Below are 19256 nucleotides of genomic sequence, written 5' to 3'. Positions count from 1 at the left end.
TGCCAATATTTTTTAGGTCTTCATTGCTGTGTGCAGGCTTTCTCTAGTTGCGACAAGCGAGGGCTACTCTTCTGTTGTGGTGCGCGGGCTTCTCATTGCAGTGGCTTCTCTTGGTGCGGAGCACGGGCTCTAGGTGCGCAGGCTTCAGTAGTTGTGATTCACGGGCTCTAGAGCGCAGGCTCAGTAGCTGTGGCACACGGGTTTAGTTGCTCTGCGGCATGTGGGATCTTCCCGGACCAGGGCTCGAATCCGTGTCCCCTGCATTGGCAGGCGGATTCTTAACCACTGCGCTACCAGGGAAGTCCCTAGTGACCTATTTTAAAGGAATAAACTCTAGAAGGCCATGATTTCTAAAACAAAAGAGGCATGTTATGTATACACATTCAGTTATGAGAGCAATTATATTTTTTAAAATCCTTAGGAGTTTGGGGGATAGAGATAGAGAAAAGAGTAGGGAATGGTAGAAAAAGAGAAAACTTAACATTTGTTTGATCCTTAGTGAAAGCTATACCCCTCATGCTTGACACACCACTGACACCCAGTAAATATTTATTGAATGAATAACTCCATTAAACATATGCCACATACAATAGTAGAATTAGTATATAGTTATTTTGGCTGAGGCTTGACTACTAGGTCATGTTGACAATAAGAAAGACAGTCAACAAACTCATGAAGTAACTCTCTACTTCTGTTTTTATAGCTCACTTTCAACAACAGTATACTTATAGTCCTCTCTATCCCTTCTCCTAATATAGTTCAAGTTTGAAAGTCACAGCTGTGCTAGGCTGCCCAGTTATATATGACCCAAGAAATCAAATATCTTTCCTAACTGCTAATGTGTTTTTATACCTTAGAGGTCACTTTGGGTCTGTAATCAATGCAGAACTTGTCAGATAAACAAAAAGTTATCTCCTTTGCTTGAAGTTTAAGTGTAGACTAACAAATCAATTTATTATTTGTTCTCCATTGCTGTCAGCATTTGGTCTTTAGCTCTGATCTATATTAAAATCTACTGTGTGAATGGTGTGTGTGTGTGTGTGTGTGTGTGTGTGTGTGTGAAAGAGAGAGAGAGGACATGTAGCTCTTATATTCACTACAGAGACAAATGCAAACACATACAGCATAGTTTTGATTCCTGGGCTCAGTACTGTACCATATTCTTACATAGCTATTGAGATGAAACACACATACCCTAAAATTTGTACAGCTTCTCAGTAGGGGAAAGCTCCAGAAGCAGCATGAAAAGTCACACCAGCTGCTGAAGAGGAAGCTTCCTGGGCCTTGAAACATTGCTACAACTGGGCTAATGTCTCTGATATTATGTCATTAATAAAAATCTATCATCCCATCCTTGTGCATCTGAATCTCATTTTCAAAATGTGCTTTTAATTTTTGTCCCCAGACTAATCGGCATCTCCCAGGCCTTGTTGAATTCTGGGTGGAAAAAAGGGAAGAGACGGTTCACTCCCCCACTGGCCCAAAGTCCTCCAACACTTAGCCATTTTGTCTAGTTAAGAATGCAGGCAACAGAGCTACCTAAGAAAAAGACAAAAAGACTGGAGTGTTCCAGATCATAATAACTGATGATACTTTATAGGTTAAAAAAAAAAAACTGAAAAAGAGAAAAACCAAAAAATATCATCAGACCAGGTTTTGATGCATGCAGTTAACTTGTCTTTTATGGGCAGCTAAAACTCATCTTGTATTTAAGAACATTTTGAAATTTGTCCCTAGAATGTTTTCAATTAGAGGCTCTCTCGCATGTGCTGCATCAAGGGAAAAACAACACTTCGGGTTAGACCGAAGGTACTCATGGAGACAAATATGATTAATGGGATAATCTTGTAGATTACAATAGTTATAGGCTGGTCCTGCTCTTCCCTGCTCTCCAAGGACCGGGACTACTCACTCCCAGGCAAACAGCTGCACCGTCCTCAATACCATTATTACCCAATGCAAGGCTGCATTCAGCGTGCTCAAATTCCTCTAATATCCACATTTGGCAACTTCCTATTGTGCAACTTCAGTTTCAGAAGTTAAAGCTTCGAGTTCCATGTGATTACTTGATAGAGTTTACAAACGGAATTGATTTTCTAAAGCGTTATTAAAGGTTGCTTTGCAAGAAACCAGACAAAAGAGTGCCCTGACCCGCAATACAGCTTTTATGTGGCTCATTGAAAACATAAAGGGCACTCCTGTCATCTGCCAGTCAGTCCCCCAGAGTCCCCCTGAGGGGCAGGTGAATGTTTTTATTCCTGGTTTACAGGGAAGAAACAGCCAACAGAGTAGTTAAGAGAGTCGCCCCAGGGCTCGGTTGAACTGATGGCGGAGTTAGGATTAAGAAAGCCAAGTTCCCTGTCTCTGATGTCCATGCTCAGCCCACCAGGCAAGACATCTCCTTCTAAGACAATTGCTCAGCCCCACGACGAGATCCAATGAGAAAAGCATAAATTCCCCTGTGTCTCTAGAGCAGATGCAAGCCATAGAGATATTGGTTGGAATTTGAATATAACCTTTTCCTTTTTTCTTTCTACAATGAGATAAAGCCTTCAAAGGATACTTAGTAAACTTCTGGACACACAATAATTCCCTGTTACTTTTGTCCCATTCCGTTTCCCAGGTTAGGGTCTCTTCCTTATTATTAACCTTTTGGAACACAGTGACTAATCTTCACTTTTTCAACTCTAAGCAAAGACTCCTCCTTGTTTAATATGTTGAATCCTTCAATATTTTTGCTCTTTGCCCAGGAGTTTTTAGCCTCTCGACACTCCTCTGCAAATTGTCTCAGATGAACAAGACATAAATCTCACCCAGAGTAAAATTGTATCTCGAAGGAGGTTTGTACTTGGTGTCCTGCTCCCTCCTGGTGGCACTATCTTCCTCACAAAAGCTGGAGAGATCCCTCCCGACCTGAAGGTCAGCGTCTTGAGTCCGTTTTTCTAGTAAAACCAGAAAAACATGAAACTGTTCATACTAAGATATAAATAACTGATGACAGCTTAAAGTGCTTGTAGGCATTTGCGTCTTGGAAGATCCAAAGCTCTAAACTATCGCCAAGATGTTAGTCTGATGAAAGTTCAGGTGTGTAACAGGTGGAGGGAGATTTGAATGGTGTGGAGGGAGATGAAGGTGGGAGATTTCTGGTAGAGCCTGAAATTATCATGTATATCAGCGGTTCTTAAACTTGAGTGTCTACCAGCATCACCTGGACAGCTTGTTAAACCACAGAGTGCTGGCCCCATTCCCACACTTGCTGATTCAGTAGGTGTGGGATGACACCCAAGAAGTTGCATATTTAACAAATTCCCAGGTGAGGCTGGTGGTTGGTGGTCGATGCTTGGAGTAGCACAGACATTGACGTTGCATGTTCCATGGAGCCTGAAATACAGTCCCATCAAGAACTGAATCAAATAAATTAAGCTTTTAAAGAAAGGGTTTAGTACCCCAACCCGAGAAGGTAAAGTGACCCAGGAGAAGGTGGGTAGAGAGATGGAGATGTTGGCTGAATGGCCTTGCTTTGTGATTCTTTCTGACCCAGGCCATCCAGGAACTGAGACTCGTGAGCTGGGGGCACTTTATCAAGGACAGCTTTGCAGGATGTTTAGCTACGAGGATTGTTAGCCAGCACTCATTGACCTCAGCTGTCACAATGGTACTTGAAGAGATGTAGCTTGGTACCCAGGGATCAACCGTCAGGGCTTTATAGATCAATATCCACACCTTGAACTGCACTTGAAAGCAAATTAAAAGCCAGTGTGGACTGCACAGTGTACAACCCAAGGTGTGAGCAATGATTTGCAAAAATTCTTTAATTAGAGTCGGTAGGAAATGTCTCTTGCTTTTTTTCCTCTATCTCACCTAGCTTGCTAGTGATTTTATTGCTCTTTAAGACATCACAGATGTTCTTTCGAGGGACGGTGCAACACTGAGGATCAAAAAGCTGAGCTTTTATAAATTTACACAAATTGGAACCTATTACCACATGGGAAACATGTGAGTCAACTTATGTAGTACAACACCTAAGTAGAGAAAACCGTTACTAAAATCCAGCTGGTCTTCAACATGGGTATCAGTGATGTCTCTCAATGTCCTTTTTACAAGGAGGTTATACTGAGAGAGAGAGAGAATAAATATACAGGCTTCCTCCTTACCTCGCCACCTGTAGAAAAATAAACAACATGTTATTTCCATCGTGTACAGTGAAAAAAGTGAAGAAGAAATGTGAGGTTCACTTTCAATGTTTGTGGTAGGTCCTTTGGTATAAAATACGTCAAAATTAATTTTTTGTCTCCCATGGAGCTGGAGAGCGCATCCTAGGTGTTTTGAATTTGGAAGAACATAGCTTCTTCCTGCTCCTCTCCCTTCAACAAAAAACTTCCTAAGGAACTTGAAAGGTAGGCTTGGCTTTGACTTCTGTTTAAATACACATCTAGAGTTTTGAATGAATATAAACATCTTCATTACATTTGTTTTCCTCTTTTATGCTTGCTACAGCTGCCGTGGTTTCAGGCTTCTCAGTGCCAAGTTGTGAGCAATTATTTTCTAAGTCAGTTAAAAGGCCTTTAGGTGGGGCTTCCCAGGTGGTGCAGTGGTTGGGAGTCCACCTGCCGATGCAGGGGACACGGGTTCGTGCCCCAGTCCAGGAGGATCCCACATGCCACGGAGCAGCTGGGCCCGTGGGCCATGGACGCTGAGCCTGCGCGTCCCGAGCCTGTGCTCCACAACGGGAGAGGCCACACAGTGAGAGGCCCGCAAACCGCAAAAAAAGGCCTTTAGGTGAAGCAGTAATCTAGTCTATAATTGTCTGTGGTGGTTTCCCAATACAGTCCTATAGAAGAAAAGAAAACATATCTGTCCTCTGAAAGTTGGCTTCTTTTTCCAGAGTCCAAAGCGCATTTTAGGTGCCTTACACAATGATTATACCAGAATTATACAACTGAGTGAAAAATTCAATCAATTCCTTTCTTTTATATATTGTTCATATTTTGGAAAATAAATAACTCCCCTTGTCTAAGCTGGGAAGTGTGCAAAAACGAATTGATATGTCAGTTTGTTTTGGGTTAAAATGTTTAAGTTTCCTGAGTCTATTTAGACGTACAAGTTAGAGTCAAGATCACCACCATCAATTCACTCTTGTAAAAATCCTTAAATGGAACCTTCTCTTCCTTGCTGACTTCTCTAAGCTAACATTCATTTCCTTTTGGAGGGACGGGGGCAGGGGATTGAGAAGGTTTAAAATTCGAGTTTCCTGAAAATTATCATATAGTACAGCGGTCCCCAGCCTTTTTGGCACCAGGGAGCATTTGATGTCTTTGTGGAAGACAGTTTTTCCATGGACCAGCAGGGGGGTGGTTGTGGGGAGGGGATGGTGCAGGCAGCAATGTGAGCAATGGGGAGCAGCAGATGAAGCTTTGCTCGCTCACCTCCTGCTGTGCGGCCCGGTTCCTAACAGCCTGCGGGACCACCACCGGTCTGCGGCCCAGAGACCCCTGGAAGAGCAGTTGAACAGCATTCAGGAAACTGAACCCATTTAACCAAACAGTTAGTTGAGGACCTATTGCACGCCCAAAACTATGTTAGGTACAGGTGTGAAATTCAAAGTCATTTAAAGAGACAAAATTAACACAAATGCAAATACTGGAGAATAATGAAAGACGGCATCTGACTATACGTTGCATTGTGAGATGCTGATTATAAGGAAGAATACAAAAGTTTAACCTGATAAAAATTCTGGGGTTTGTATCTAGAATCTTCCTTCACACTCTTATTTCTTACTTGGCTAAGAATGAATGAAAAGCAGGGTTGCAGGGTAGAGAGCGGACAGGTTTGACACTCCCGGCTCTAGATGTGTAAACTTGATCGAATTCCTGAACTTCTGCAAGCCTCAAAATTTTGACCCATACAAAAGAGATCGTAATACCTATCTTCCTACCACATAGTGTAGTGAGGATTTAATAACTCAATTAAAACCCACAGTATGGAGCTCACGATAGAAAGTAAGTGGTAGCTATTGTCATTATAATATTGTGATCCAATCCTTCTCATCATTTGACCCAGTTTGCCTAGGGCAAAGAATATTATACCTCCCCAGGCACTGCTGTGGATACCCCGTGTGGGTCAAAAGACACAGGACTTTACCATCCTCTTCTGCTAAGTTGTTCCAGTTTGGTATTTTATATACCGAGCATTCCATCCTTCACTCCTTTGCATATTTCTTCCTCAACGCTAGATTCAGAACCTCCCTTCACTCTTTGGACCATACATTTAATCTTTGAAAGAAGAAAGAAACATCTTACATTGGAATGGGATGTCTAACTTTCCAAAGAGCCTGTAGGCCTCATCTCATTTAACTCTTATAAATCCTTGTGAGAGAGGTAAGACCTGCACTAGCTTTTTCATTTATAAAGTGGGAATAGGAAGGCACAGAGGAGTCACACAACTTGCCAAAAGTCACACAGTGAGACGCTAGCCAAGCCTGGATGACAGCCCGGTTCTCATCCACAGTTCTGTGCTATTTACCCAAAAATGTTGCATCTAGAGCTTATTGCATTATTTCATTACTTTACCTGGAAACCCTTAAGATCATAGCCTGATGTTGTACAGAATGTAGCACAGAATGTCTTATGTTCATTCATGTTTTCCCTCAACAAATATTTTTTGAGCACTAGTCACGTGCCAAGCATTCTCCTAGACACTAAACACTGCAGTAAATAAAAGAGACAATGATTTCTAACCTCATGAAGTTTACATTCTGCTGGGGGAGACAGAGAATAAACAAGTAAAATATTTGTGTTCTTAGATATTGATAAGGAGAAAAATAAAGCAGGGAAGAGGGATGGAAATTTAGGAATTGGTGTTGGTGAGTTCGTGGCGGGGAGAGGGGTGGCCAGGAAGAGGGCAGTGAGAAGGTGGCACTTGAGTAAAGGTGGAGGAGTGAGGGAGCTGGGCTGTGAGACATCCAGGAGAAGAGAGTTCTAGGGAGTAGCCAGAGCAGGTGCAAAGGCCCAGAGTTGGGACTCTGCCCCTGGAATAATTGGGAAAGAGCAGGTCGGCCAGTGTGATGCAACCCAGCGAGTTCAAGACAGGAGTGTGAGACAGTCAGAGGAACAGGGGGGAGGGTGGGCAGGAGCAAAAGCCACAGTGGGGATTGGAGGGTGGAAGGGCTTGTGAATCACTGTGAGGACTTTGCTTTTGCTCTAGTGAAATGCTGAGCCGCTGCAGAGATTGGAGCAGTGGAGTGTTAATGACGTTCCCAGCTGCTCCACTGAGCATAGACTCAAGGGGGATGGGGCAGGGTGGGAGCAGGGATGCAGGGAAGAGCTGTTGCCATAATCCAGGTGCAGGATGATGACACTTGGGTCGTGCCCTCACCTCACACCAGTTCCAGGATGAACCAAGGTTAACTCAGAGAGTGGTATTAATGAAGTCAAGGCCAAGGAATCTTGTGAGTATCCTTTGGGCCAGTATTACCAACCTGAGCTTCCAGATCTTTGGAAGTCCTCTACTGGTCCCTACACATCAATACTCCTAAAGGAAATCATTTCGAATGTTGCTTAGGGTAAACACCATTTTTCTGTGTGTGGGCTTGCGGCACCCTGGCTTTCTATGCTGATCAGAAGGTTGGGTTGATCTCAATGCCTGTCTTGAAGGTTAAGTAGGAAAATAAATGAAGACAAATGGGGTTTGTTTTATGGACCTAAGTTTTCAAAGCATGGGGCCCACGGTGGGGGGCAGTTAATATATTCATTCCTTGGTGGGTAAAATAGGAAAACCACTGAGATAGAGGGTGGCAAAGCGATCCTATTTCAACTCCTATTCTGAGCATGGCATCTCTGTTCTTGATTGCCTAGAATCTTGATTCCCTCTCCTCCTAGAGAGGAGACGAAGGTGTGTGCCTGGTCAGGGCGGGTGTTTCTCTGCACTTCCAGAGTACACTCTCCGGAAAGGAGACAGTGGGGGGATGGGGGACAGGGAGCCGTCAGTCAGAACAAGTCACCGGGGCCTCAGTTTCCTCATCTGTGGAACTAAGAGATTGGGCTAAATGATCCACGTGGTCCACCCCAGCTCTAAGCATCTATGATACTGTGAGTGGCCCTTGTTCGTGGGGAACGAAGGAGAAAGGATTTCATTTAACACCTGGTCCAGGTAAACAGTCTAGCATTTAACTCTTTTGCACACCTAGAAGACGTCAGCATGTGTAAATCTTTTTCACTCTTGGCCTAACAAGGAAATTTTAAACCCATCTGACAATCGAATCATGCGATGTCTTACCAAAGTCTGAATTTAGAAAAATGTTATAAAACCTTCTTTTTATTGAATGTATTTGGATCAACAATGAAGTCATGCTCCTGATTTATATTAGGGTCATGCACTATACATCAAGGTCTTGGGTGGGCTTAAGTTATATCTCAACTGTATTTCTTTTTTTTTTTAAGAGCCAAGAATATGTGGAAATACTTTGTTTTGTTTTTATCAATCTCTGGAGCTCACGTGATATACTTCAACGGCCAGCCGTACTCTGGGGCTTATCCTCTTGGCAGAAAAGGCAACTGTTAGGAGGTCAAGCAAGGGCTCATTTCCTCCCCTACAGGCCAGTGGAGACCTTCCCTTCCCAGAGAGACTTTCATTCCTTTCGTGCAGCCTGAAGGCATTGTTCCCTAATAAAATGCAGCACATTGGGAAGATTGTCACTTGAGTTACCCCCAGATTTACTATTTGAAGACCGAGTCGAGATCAACTCTTGGTTAGGAGAGGAGAAGCAAATAGACAATGAGCATCTCGGATGGCGAGGACTGAGGAACCAGAGGCTGGAAGCACAAAAGTCCAAGGGTCCTTTCTTACCGGTGTTTCCCAGGCAGAGTTCTGCAAACCAGCACAACCATCATAATTCCCATATGGGGCTTCAAGAACCCTATTTTCCTTGGTTAAGTAAACTTAAACATTTATTTGGATTTACCCAAGCACACATTCCCAACTCTTTTCCTGCTGCCTTCTTGGTTGTTGAATGACTGACATCACTGAGTGTAGAATTGTGGCTCTGACACTCTTGGGTAAGTTGTCACCTAGTCCAACTTTCCACCCCAAATAGAGATTCTCTCTGGCCCACTGAGGGCCTCTGTCAATCCTTAAATCTTTCTGGTGATGAGGACCCCACTACTCCATAAGGTGCTGTGTTTAAATAATGTGCTATTTTATTTTTAGGAAGTTCTTCCTTATATTGAATCAAATTCTCTCTCTCTTTAAACTTCACCCATTCCATCCAGTCTTCCACAATGACTTTGATTAGTGGATCTCAAAGTCTAAATTCAAACATTCTCCCCTGATCATCAAGGCCCTCCCCTTTATTGTTTCTTTCACTGGCCTAGTTTTAGGAAAAATCCTATGAAGTCTTGGTGACAGCAGATCTGACAAGCCATGCCTATCTCAAAAGGAAAGGAAGGCTGGAGGATCCAAAGCTAAGCTTAGTACAGAGCAGATTTTCGTGCGGCTCTGTTACTCCATGTGGTGTATGACATTCTCCCTGGAGATATTCCCAGTGCTTTAAGACGATCATTTTCCAGATTTGATAACTGATCACATTTTCTAATAGTTTCTAATTCTTACTTAAAATTAATCCACAATGAATATTTTGACACAAACCCCCGCAAGGAAATTACTTCCTATCCAAATTAACTACAAAATCAGGAAAAACTTTATATGGTTCTGTAGCCCCCTGTACTCAGGAAGATTGCTTACTGTATTTCACTGGGCTCTTCATGACATCTAGTGGTAAAGTCTGGAAGCGCCTACAGCTACTCATAAGGTGGGGAATATTCTTTATCTTATTTAACATTTATTCTTTGAATATTTTATTTTGTAAAATTGTAAACGAAATTCATTTTTCCACCCACTATAACGATATACTCATCTTTATTTTAGGCATCTTTACTGCTTTACACCTTTTCTATCTGGGCTTACTTTGAAATCAATGAAATCTATTTTTTCACAGATATAGAAAAAAAATCCTCCTTTAAAAAAGAAGTATTTTGCGTGTGTGTGTGTAATTGTTACTTTATATATTTTATAAAGGCATAGTTGATTAACCATGTTGTGTTAGTTTCAGGTGTACAGCAAAGTGATTCAGTTATACACATACATGTATCTGTTTAAAAGAGGCATTTTGGATAAGCATAAATAACTCAATTTTGGTCTGGAAGCATACTACAAAGATGTTTTGCGTAAATGTATTCATCTTCAAATGTGGTTTTTAGACTTTGGATTCCTGTGAAATCAGAGTCATTTATAGCTAACCTTGAATGTATTGTTATTCACAATTAGAAGTAGACACTTTTCACAGGCAGAGAAGCTGACAAGTCTTTAAGCCTTCACACTCAGTTTTGCAGGAAGAACTGAAGTTAATTAGAAGTGATTATACATACACTGCCTGTGTGTGTGCATTTGTGTTGTGCACACGCACCACAAAAGCCTTGGGAAGGTTGCATTTTTTTACGTTTTAAAAATAAACATAATCTCCTTCCCATGTGTTGCTATAAGCCCAGTAAATCTAGGAAGCTCAGCAGGATTGAACAAGGTCATTTCTTGTCAGGACTCCAAGGGGGAGCAGGAAGCAACCCAGAGCATCAGATGCTGGCATCCTAATCCCTGCTCAGCACTGGCCTGGGGGACACGCTGGGCCAGCTCGACCTGCTGGCAGACTGCAGCTTGGATGCGAGCACAGTCAGAGTCAGGACTGTGGTCAGGACTGTGGCTGTCTTCCTACAGGGCCCCTTGTACGATGGAACGATAGCCCCGCTCTGCTAATAAAGGCAAAATCCCAACCAAGTTTGCTCTCTTCTTAGTTCTGGTAAACAGGAAAGTAATTGTGAGAAGGTATATCCAATCACTACCTTAAAATCAAAGAGGCTTTATTGATCTGTTCTGGGTTTTGTTGGGCTTAAATATATATATTTAATATAGTATATTTTTAATTAAATGTAATATATATTTAGTTCAATGTCAAAGCCCTTCATCAGTTGGCTGGTCCAGAGACTCTGGGTGGACCATCCGGTGTTGTCCACATGGCGGTGGCGGGGGGGGGATCGGGGGAAGTGGAGGACCTGTTGCTCGAGTCCGTGGGTGGACAGTTCTGGTCCCCGGGTCAGCAGGCGGGTCAGGCCTAGTGCTTGAGGTCACAGAGACCAGATCAGAGCTAAGGAGAGCCTAGAGCCTGGGCCCGGGAAAGTTGTGCCTGAATTTGGGTCTGCCAAGGGAGTGGCCCTGGAGCCTGGGTCCACAGGAGCTGGCCTTGAGGTTGGGGCTATGGGGACTGGCTGGGCGCCAGGGTGGGTGAAAAACCTGGGTCCGTGTACTTAGCCTGGTGCTGGACCTGGCTGGACACCTGGGTTCGCAGGCGTCCGCCTGGAGCCTGGCGTCACAGGATCTGGGGCAGATGGGGGCCCAGGTGTGCAGGAGCCACGGGAACTGCCGGAGGCTGCTGGAGCCAGTGGGTACCAGGGTGAACCAGCGGCCTGGGTCCATGGAAGCCTGCAGGGAGCCACCTGGCGCCACCGGTGTCGGCCTGGACCTGGGGCAGGCTGGCTGTGGGGCCGATGCGATCACCGCAATTCTCCTCCTCCCACAGGGACAGTGTCTGTCTCCACACTGGGCTGCCCAGGCTTGGGGGAGGGGGAGAGGGAGAGGGAGAGGAGAGCGGATAGCATGAATCTCTTTCCCACCCGCCTCAATGCATCTTTTCTTAGGTCTGCGCTCACTTGGCAACCTTAGTTCCTGTGAAGGTATTTTCAAGTGTGGATAGTTGGGGGGGGGGGGCGGGGGTGTGGAGGTGAGCACTAGAAATTCCTATGAGCCATTTTGCTGACTTCACTCTAGCTTGTATTAGGAACACACAACTCAATAATAAAAATACAAATAATCCAAATTTTATTTTTTGGCTGCATTGGGTCTTCATTGCTGCGCGCGGGCTTTCTCTAGTTGCAGAGAGCAGGGGCTACTCTTTGTTGTGGTGCGCGGGCTTCTCATTGCGGTGGCTCCTCTTGCTGCAGAGCACAGGCTCTAGAGTGCACAGGCTTCAGTAGTTATCGCATGTGGATTCAGTATAATCCAAGTTTTAAATAAAGTGTCCTATACTAAAGACATTTCTCCAACGAACTGGCTAAGAAGCACATGAAAAGATGCTGGACATTATTAGTCATCAGAGAAATGCAAATCAAAACCACAATGAGGTATCATGTCATATCTACTAGGATAACTAAAATCAAAAGTCATATAATAACAAGTTTTGGTGAGGATATGGAGAACCAAGAACCCTCATACACTGCTGCTGGGGATGTAAAATGATGCAGCCACTTAGGAAAAGAATCTGGAGTTCCTCAAATGGTTAAGCATAGAATTACCATATGAACCAGCAATTCCACTCCAAGGTATATACCCAAGAGAAATGAAAATATATGTCTACACAAAAACTTGTATATAGATGTTTATAGCAGCATTATTTATAATAGTCAAAGATGAAACAGCCCAAATGTCCATCAGTGATGAATGTATAAATGAATGTGGTATAACCATACAGTAGAGTATTACTCAGCCATAAAAAAAATAAGTACTGACACATATGGGTGCACCTTGAAAAGATGCTAAGTTAAAGAAGCCTATCACAAAGACCATATATCATGTGTTCCCATTTACATTAAACATCCAGAATAGAGAACTCTATAAAGACAGAGAGTAAATCAGTAGTTATGTAGGAATGAGAGTAATGAAGTGATGGGATGTTAACAGCTAAAGGGAGTGAGGTTTCTTTTTTGAGGTGATGAAAATATTCTAAAATTGACTATAATGATGTCTGCATTACTTTGTGACTACACCAAAATCCACAGAAGTGTACACTTTAAATAAGTATGGTGGGGCTTCCCTGGTGGTGCAGTGGTTAGGAATCCGCCTGCCAATGCAGGGGACATGGGTTCGAGCCCTGGTCCAGGAAGATCCCACATGCCGCGGAGCAACTAAGCCCGTGCGCCACAACTACTGAGCCTGCGCTCTAGAGCCGACAAGCCACAACTACTGAAGCCGTGCGCCATAACTACTGAAGCCCACACGCCTATAGCCTGTGCTCCGCAACAAGAGAAGCCACTGCAATGAGAAGCCTGTGCACCGCAATGAAGAGTAGCCCCTGCTCACCACAACTAGAGAAAGCCTGTGCACAGCAACGAGACCCAACACAGACAAAAATAATAAAATAAATACTTTTTTTAAAAAAAAGAGTATGATCTGTGAATTATATCTCAATAAAGCTGTTGTGTGGGGTTTTTTTTAAGTATCTTTGAAAGTTTCTCCTATCCGAATCCATTCTATCACTAAGTAATACGTATCTTTCTTATTTTAATATTTACGTTTTCTTGAATATTTTAAAACCCTATTTTTCATGAACATACATTTTTATCAACATAAATGCTGGTTAAAATATATCTAGCACAGAGGGACCTGACTCAGACTCAAAACTATTTTTTACCATGGACTAAGCAATCTCAGGCACAGCCTATTAAAAAAAAAAGTGCCTTTATTCAAAACTTTTACTTCGTGTAATGACACCCTAGGTAATTCAGATTAGCGACCCACTGATAACAACTAAAAATGCTAGACAAAATTTTTAACATATTTTTGAAAGTATCAAAAGGTTAGCCCAAATCAACAAGGCCAATTTGCCCCCAGGGCATTTGCCAATCCTGGGGGAGAAGCTATATAACTGAATTGCAGTTTTGTACCCTCCTGAGGAAGTAGCTATGAAGCTTGGAGCATATCAAAGGTAAGAACAATGTGAAACCATCCCCAAACTTGAGCAGGAACCACAAAGACATGGTCCTTGGAAGAGGACGTGAAATAGAAGTAAACTTACTCTAGTCAAAAGAAAGCTAATATACTACATTAAAAAGAGACAAACTCGACTTTAAGGCAAAAATGCATGATTAGAAATTAAATTCACTCCCTAAATATAAGGGTTCAACTTACTAGGAAGATACAGCAGTTCTAAATTTATATGTATCTAATAAACTGATACCAAAACTAGAAATTAAAAACTGGCCAAACTTCAACAAGAAACAAACACACACATGAACTTGACCTAATAGGCATAAACTGTATCCAACAACTACAGAATATTCTTTTCAGGCATATTTTCAAAAACCACATTTATAAAACATTTACCAAAAAATGTATTATTGTAATTAATTATATTAACATAAATTATATTAAATAATTTTATGTAAATGTATGTATTATTATACATACATAGGGCCATAGTCAAATTTCAACAGATTTCAACAGCTAAGTCATGTAGAATATGTTTTCTGACCTCAATGTAATTAAGCTAGAAGTCAAAAACAAACATATCTGAAAATCTCCATTTGTTTGGAAATTAATAGATATACTTCTAAATAGGTCATGGGTCAAAGAAAAAATTAGAAAACATTTGGTCAAGAGAGCAACAGATCTTGTGGTATACAGTTAAACCAGTTCTTAGAAATATAGATTTAAAGCATTTATTTTAAAAATAAAGCTGAAAAGTGAGATGTCTCCACTACAAGAAGTAGAAAAAAAAGTAAAATAAAGAAATCTATAGAAAAGGAAATATAAAAACATAAATTAATGGATCAGAAAAAACACACAAAATACAGACTAAATAAAACCAAATTTGTTTCATTAAAACAGCCAATAAAATTGATAAATCTTCAGTGAGACTGATTAAGAACAGCTCAAATTCTGACCAACAGGTGAATGAATAAATTTTGATATACACAATAGAATACTTCTCAGCACTGAAACAGAATAACCTGTAAATATACACAAAAACATGAGTAAATCTAAAAATAATCAGGTTGAAAAAAAATAAGTCAGAAAAAAGAGGTCATACTGTGTGACTTTTCATGTCTCTCCTTTCCAGATGATCACTTCTTTCTCCCTTTTCATGACACAAAAAATCCTCAGCAAACTAATTTAGCTAATTTAATCCAGCAATATATGAAAATAATAATACATCAAGTACAGTTAATGCAAGGAAAAGGGTGGTTTAACATTTGAAAATCTATATTATTCACCATATTAACAGAATAAAGAAGGAAACACATATAATCATCTCAATAGATGCAAAAAACTACTTGGCAACATTTATCACCTATTCATGATTTTTTTTTAAATTCAAGCAATAGAAATAGAAAGGAACTTTGTCAGTTTGATAAAGGACATTTCTCAAACTAAAATCACTTAATAGTGAAACACTAAGTGCTATCCCTCTAATTCAAGAACAAAACAAGCATGTTTATTCTGACTACTTTTTAAAAAATATTTTTTATTTATTTGGCTGTGTGGGGTCTTAGTTGCGGCACGCAGGATCTTAGTTGTGGCATGCAGGATCTTTCATTGCAGTGCACGGGCTTCTCTCTAGTTGTGGCGTGCAGGCTCAGTAGTTGCAGTATGTGGGCTCCAGAGCACACAGGATCAGTAGTTGTGGCACACAGTCTCTCTAGTTGTGGTGCACAGGCTCTAGAGTACGCGGGCATAGTTGCCCCGTGGCATGTGGGATCTTAGTTCTCTGACCAGGGATCAAACCTGCGTCCCCTGCATTGGAAGGCAGATTCTTAACCACTGGACCACCAGGGAAGTCCCTACTCTCACTACTTTTATTTAACACTGTACTGGAACCCCTAAGCAGTGCAATACGGTAAGAAAAAAAAAAAAGATACAAAGTTTAGAAAGGAATAATTAAAACTCTATTTGCATATGATGATTGTTCATATAGAAAATCATAAGGAATCTATTTTTTTAAGTCATTAGAACTAATAAGGGAGTTCACGAAAGTGACAGACTACAAGGTCAATATACAAAAATTAACTGTATTACTATATGCTAGTAGCAAACAATTGGGAAATGAAATGTTTAAAATTCTATTTACAATAATGTCAACAAACATCAAATAGCTATAAATAAATCTAATGAAAGAAGGACCTCCAGGGCTTCCCTGGTGGCGCAGTGGTTGAGAGTCTGCCTGCCGATGCAGGGGACACGGGTTCGTGTCCCGGTCCGGGAAGATCCCACATGCCGCAGAGCGGCTGGGCCCGTGAGCCATGGCCGCTGAGCCTGCGCTCCGCAACAGGAGAGGCCACAACAGTGAGAAGCCCGCGTACTGCAAATAATAAATAAATAACTAAAAAGGACCTCCATATTGAAAACTATAAAACATTGCCTTGAGAAATTAGATCTAAATAAATGGAGATATACATATTATATAAATATGTACTATATAAATATACTACATACCATGTTCATAGATTGGAAGACATTATATTCAAGGCAATCAATCATAAAGCTTTTCTAGATAAGATGATTCTAAAGTGAAAATGCAAAGAAACTATACTAACAACAAAAAAAATCTTGGTTATGAAGAAAGTTGGAGGAATTATACTACATGACTTCAAAACACAGTACAAAGCTAAAGTAATCAAAACTGTTATACCTAACAGTAGACAAATAGATCTACGGGACAGAACAGACTGTCCAGAAGTAGGCTTGTACAGTTCATTATTTTCAACAAAGGTGATAAAGTTATATGTCCATAAAAACAGGTAACTCCTGAAATGGCATGCATGGATTGGAGAGTTCTGATAACAATTGCATTAGGGTACTCTGAAAAATGAGTATGTTGCACCAAAGTTTTTAGCATTCCCAAATTCAATGGAGTCTATATTTTGATTAGCAAGTTAAGGAAGCAACAAAGCTTCCTCTTATATAAACTGTGGGCTAAAAAATTTTAACTCCAGGAATTTTTTTCTTAAAAAGTAAAAACGCAAACCAAAATGTGAACACCCAAATATCTTCTCCTTGCAGTGCTAGACTCAAGTAAAAAATCAGATGAAGTGACGCCTATTCACCTTACCTTTTAAGGGACACCTGTTTACTTCTGTACAAGCCTAGCCCAGTGGTTTGAGTTGGCCTGTACGCTTACCCCAGGGCCCCTGCCAATTGCCCTTTTTTGAGTTACGTACCCATTTTTAAACTTAAAAGTCACCTGCAGTCAAGGCTACTCCCTCCTAGAAGGATTCCTAATGCTGTCAATGTGTTGACTCTTTTGAGGGAATTGTGTGGTCAGGGAAATGAAACTGCCCCACTATTTTTACTGTCCTTGGTCACGGGGAGATTATAGGGACCCAGTAAAGGAGTTCTCTATTACTGACTGGAAAACGCAGAAAAGCAGGTTTTAACCATTTGTACATTCAATATTACCCTATAAAATTAGAAATCTTATTACTAAGGAATCTGACAGAGGAATTACCTTTGTAAAATCAAAAACTTTTAAGAGAATAAAAGTAGTCACGAAAGAATGTGCCAGAATGACTGATGGGACAAAAGTTATAATTACAAACAAAATACAGGAGAAAAAGCCCCTGATTATAAGGAAAGACTAAAGCCTTTAACAACATCTTCAAAGCAGTATTTCATATTCTTTTATGGAATGTTGCCATCAATCTCCATGCCTTGCTAATTGTCATGTAAAACTGTGTTCAATGATAGACTATGAAAGCTTCGCAATTCCTTTGCCGGAAGGGTTTCAGAATCCAGCTGTCTGCTGATACCACCTTCAACCAAAAGATTATTAATATAATTAATGATTCTAATAAGCACTACAAAGGTTGTTTCCACAGCTTAATGGATTGACAACTGATATCCTTACTAATTTCACTATTTCTACATTTGATAATGATGTCTACTCCCTCTTGAATTTGTTTAGCACCACTTTACTCACTCCTGTTTTTCCTTCCTACTTAAGTCTGCTCTCAGGCTCCTCTTTAGCTAATTCTATATATTTTTTAGTATTCCCTAGTATTTGCTCCTTAGTTTCCTTCTCCCCCTTTATATTCTCTCTAGATGCTCCCATTCATATACCTATTTCAACTTTCATGACCTAAATGACTCCTAGTTCCCTAATTCTAGCCCTAAGATCTAAAACCACATTCCTGCCTGTGTACCTAACAGACAACTCCACCTTAAAGCCAAAAAAATCATGATACATTGCTCAAGGCAATGTTGTATCCAAAACTATATTCATCTTCCCCTCCCAACTCGCTGCTTTTCCTAAGAACCAACATTTCTACATATAAAAGTGAAACACTTTTGCATCATTGTGGACTCCTCTCTGCTTCCTTCTCTTCCCATAAACTAAGGATAGCCTGATCTCTTTCACAAGAAGAGCTTCATGCTATGGTTTCTACTTGCTCTTCCAGCTTCATCTCCTCCCTCACCTCTGAAATCTTATTTCTCAGTCTTCTTATGTACACAGCATGCACTTTTCCTTTACTCTGCTGAGCTCTCTTCCTTACCTTGCTAAACTGCAGATTCCTACAACCTCTCAGATTTACCTCAAGCATCCCCTCTTGGAACCTGAGAATTGGTTCAATACTTTACTGGTGACAGAGACAAAAGTAACTTTGGTTTGGTACTAGGGACAAGTCCTGGCATTACTGCTGATAAGCCTATAAATAAGACTACAAATAATTACAATGCAGTTTGCTATGTACCAGGGTGCCAGGGTGCTGCGGCAGCAGAGGAGGCTTACACAATCACTATGTGTTACTTCTATCAGTTTTTCTTGTACTGAGCCTTGTAGATAAGTAGGAATTTGTCTGGTGGACAAGTTAGGTCAGAGGAAGGCATTAGATATCAGAGTACATTCTGGTAACTGCTTGTAAGGTGCACCACACAAGGGGAAATGAGTGGGGTTTGGGGGATAGAGAAGGATGGAGAGGGAGGGCTCACAGGAAGACCTCAAAAGGCGAACTAGCAGCCATGTGGAGGACACACTACAGAGGCCAGGTCAGAGGCTAGGAGACAACCAGGAGGCTACTGCACTACACTTAGCAAAAAATGATGCCCCAAAGCTGTGGCAGCAAGATGGGGGAGCAGGGCACAGAAGACAACTCTTTATCCTTGATCCAAAGTAAAGCCATTTCATCTTCACAAGAAGCCTAAGAGGTAATGTTCCTATTTTTAACTCGAGGAAACTCAAGCTCCTAAGGATGTTGCTCGCTTGACATGACACAGCTTAGAAGTAGAAGCAGAGATACAAACTTCAAAGATGCTGCTCCTGAGAAGCATGTGTCAATATCTTAAATGCATGTCCAAGTATAAAACAATACATCATGTTTCACAACTAATTCTGGCCTGTTCAACTTACCAGGATTCCTAAGTAAACTTCCTCTTCCCATGGA

The sequence above is a fragment of the Leucopleurus acutus genome (assembly GCF_964270905.1).
Source record: "Leucopleurus acutus genome assembly, chromosome: 13".
NCBI lineage: Eukaryota > Metazoa > Chordata > Mammalia > Artiodactyla > Delphinidae > Leucopleurus > Leucopleurus acutus.
Note: the sequence above shows the minus strand (reverse complement) of the source record.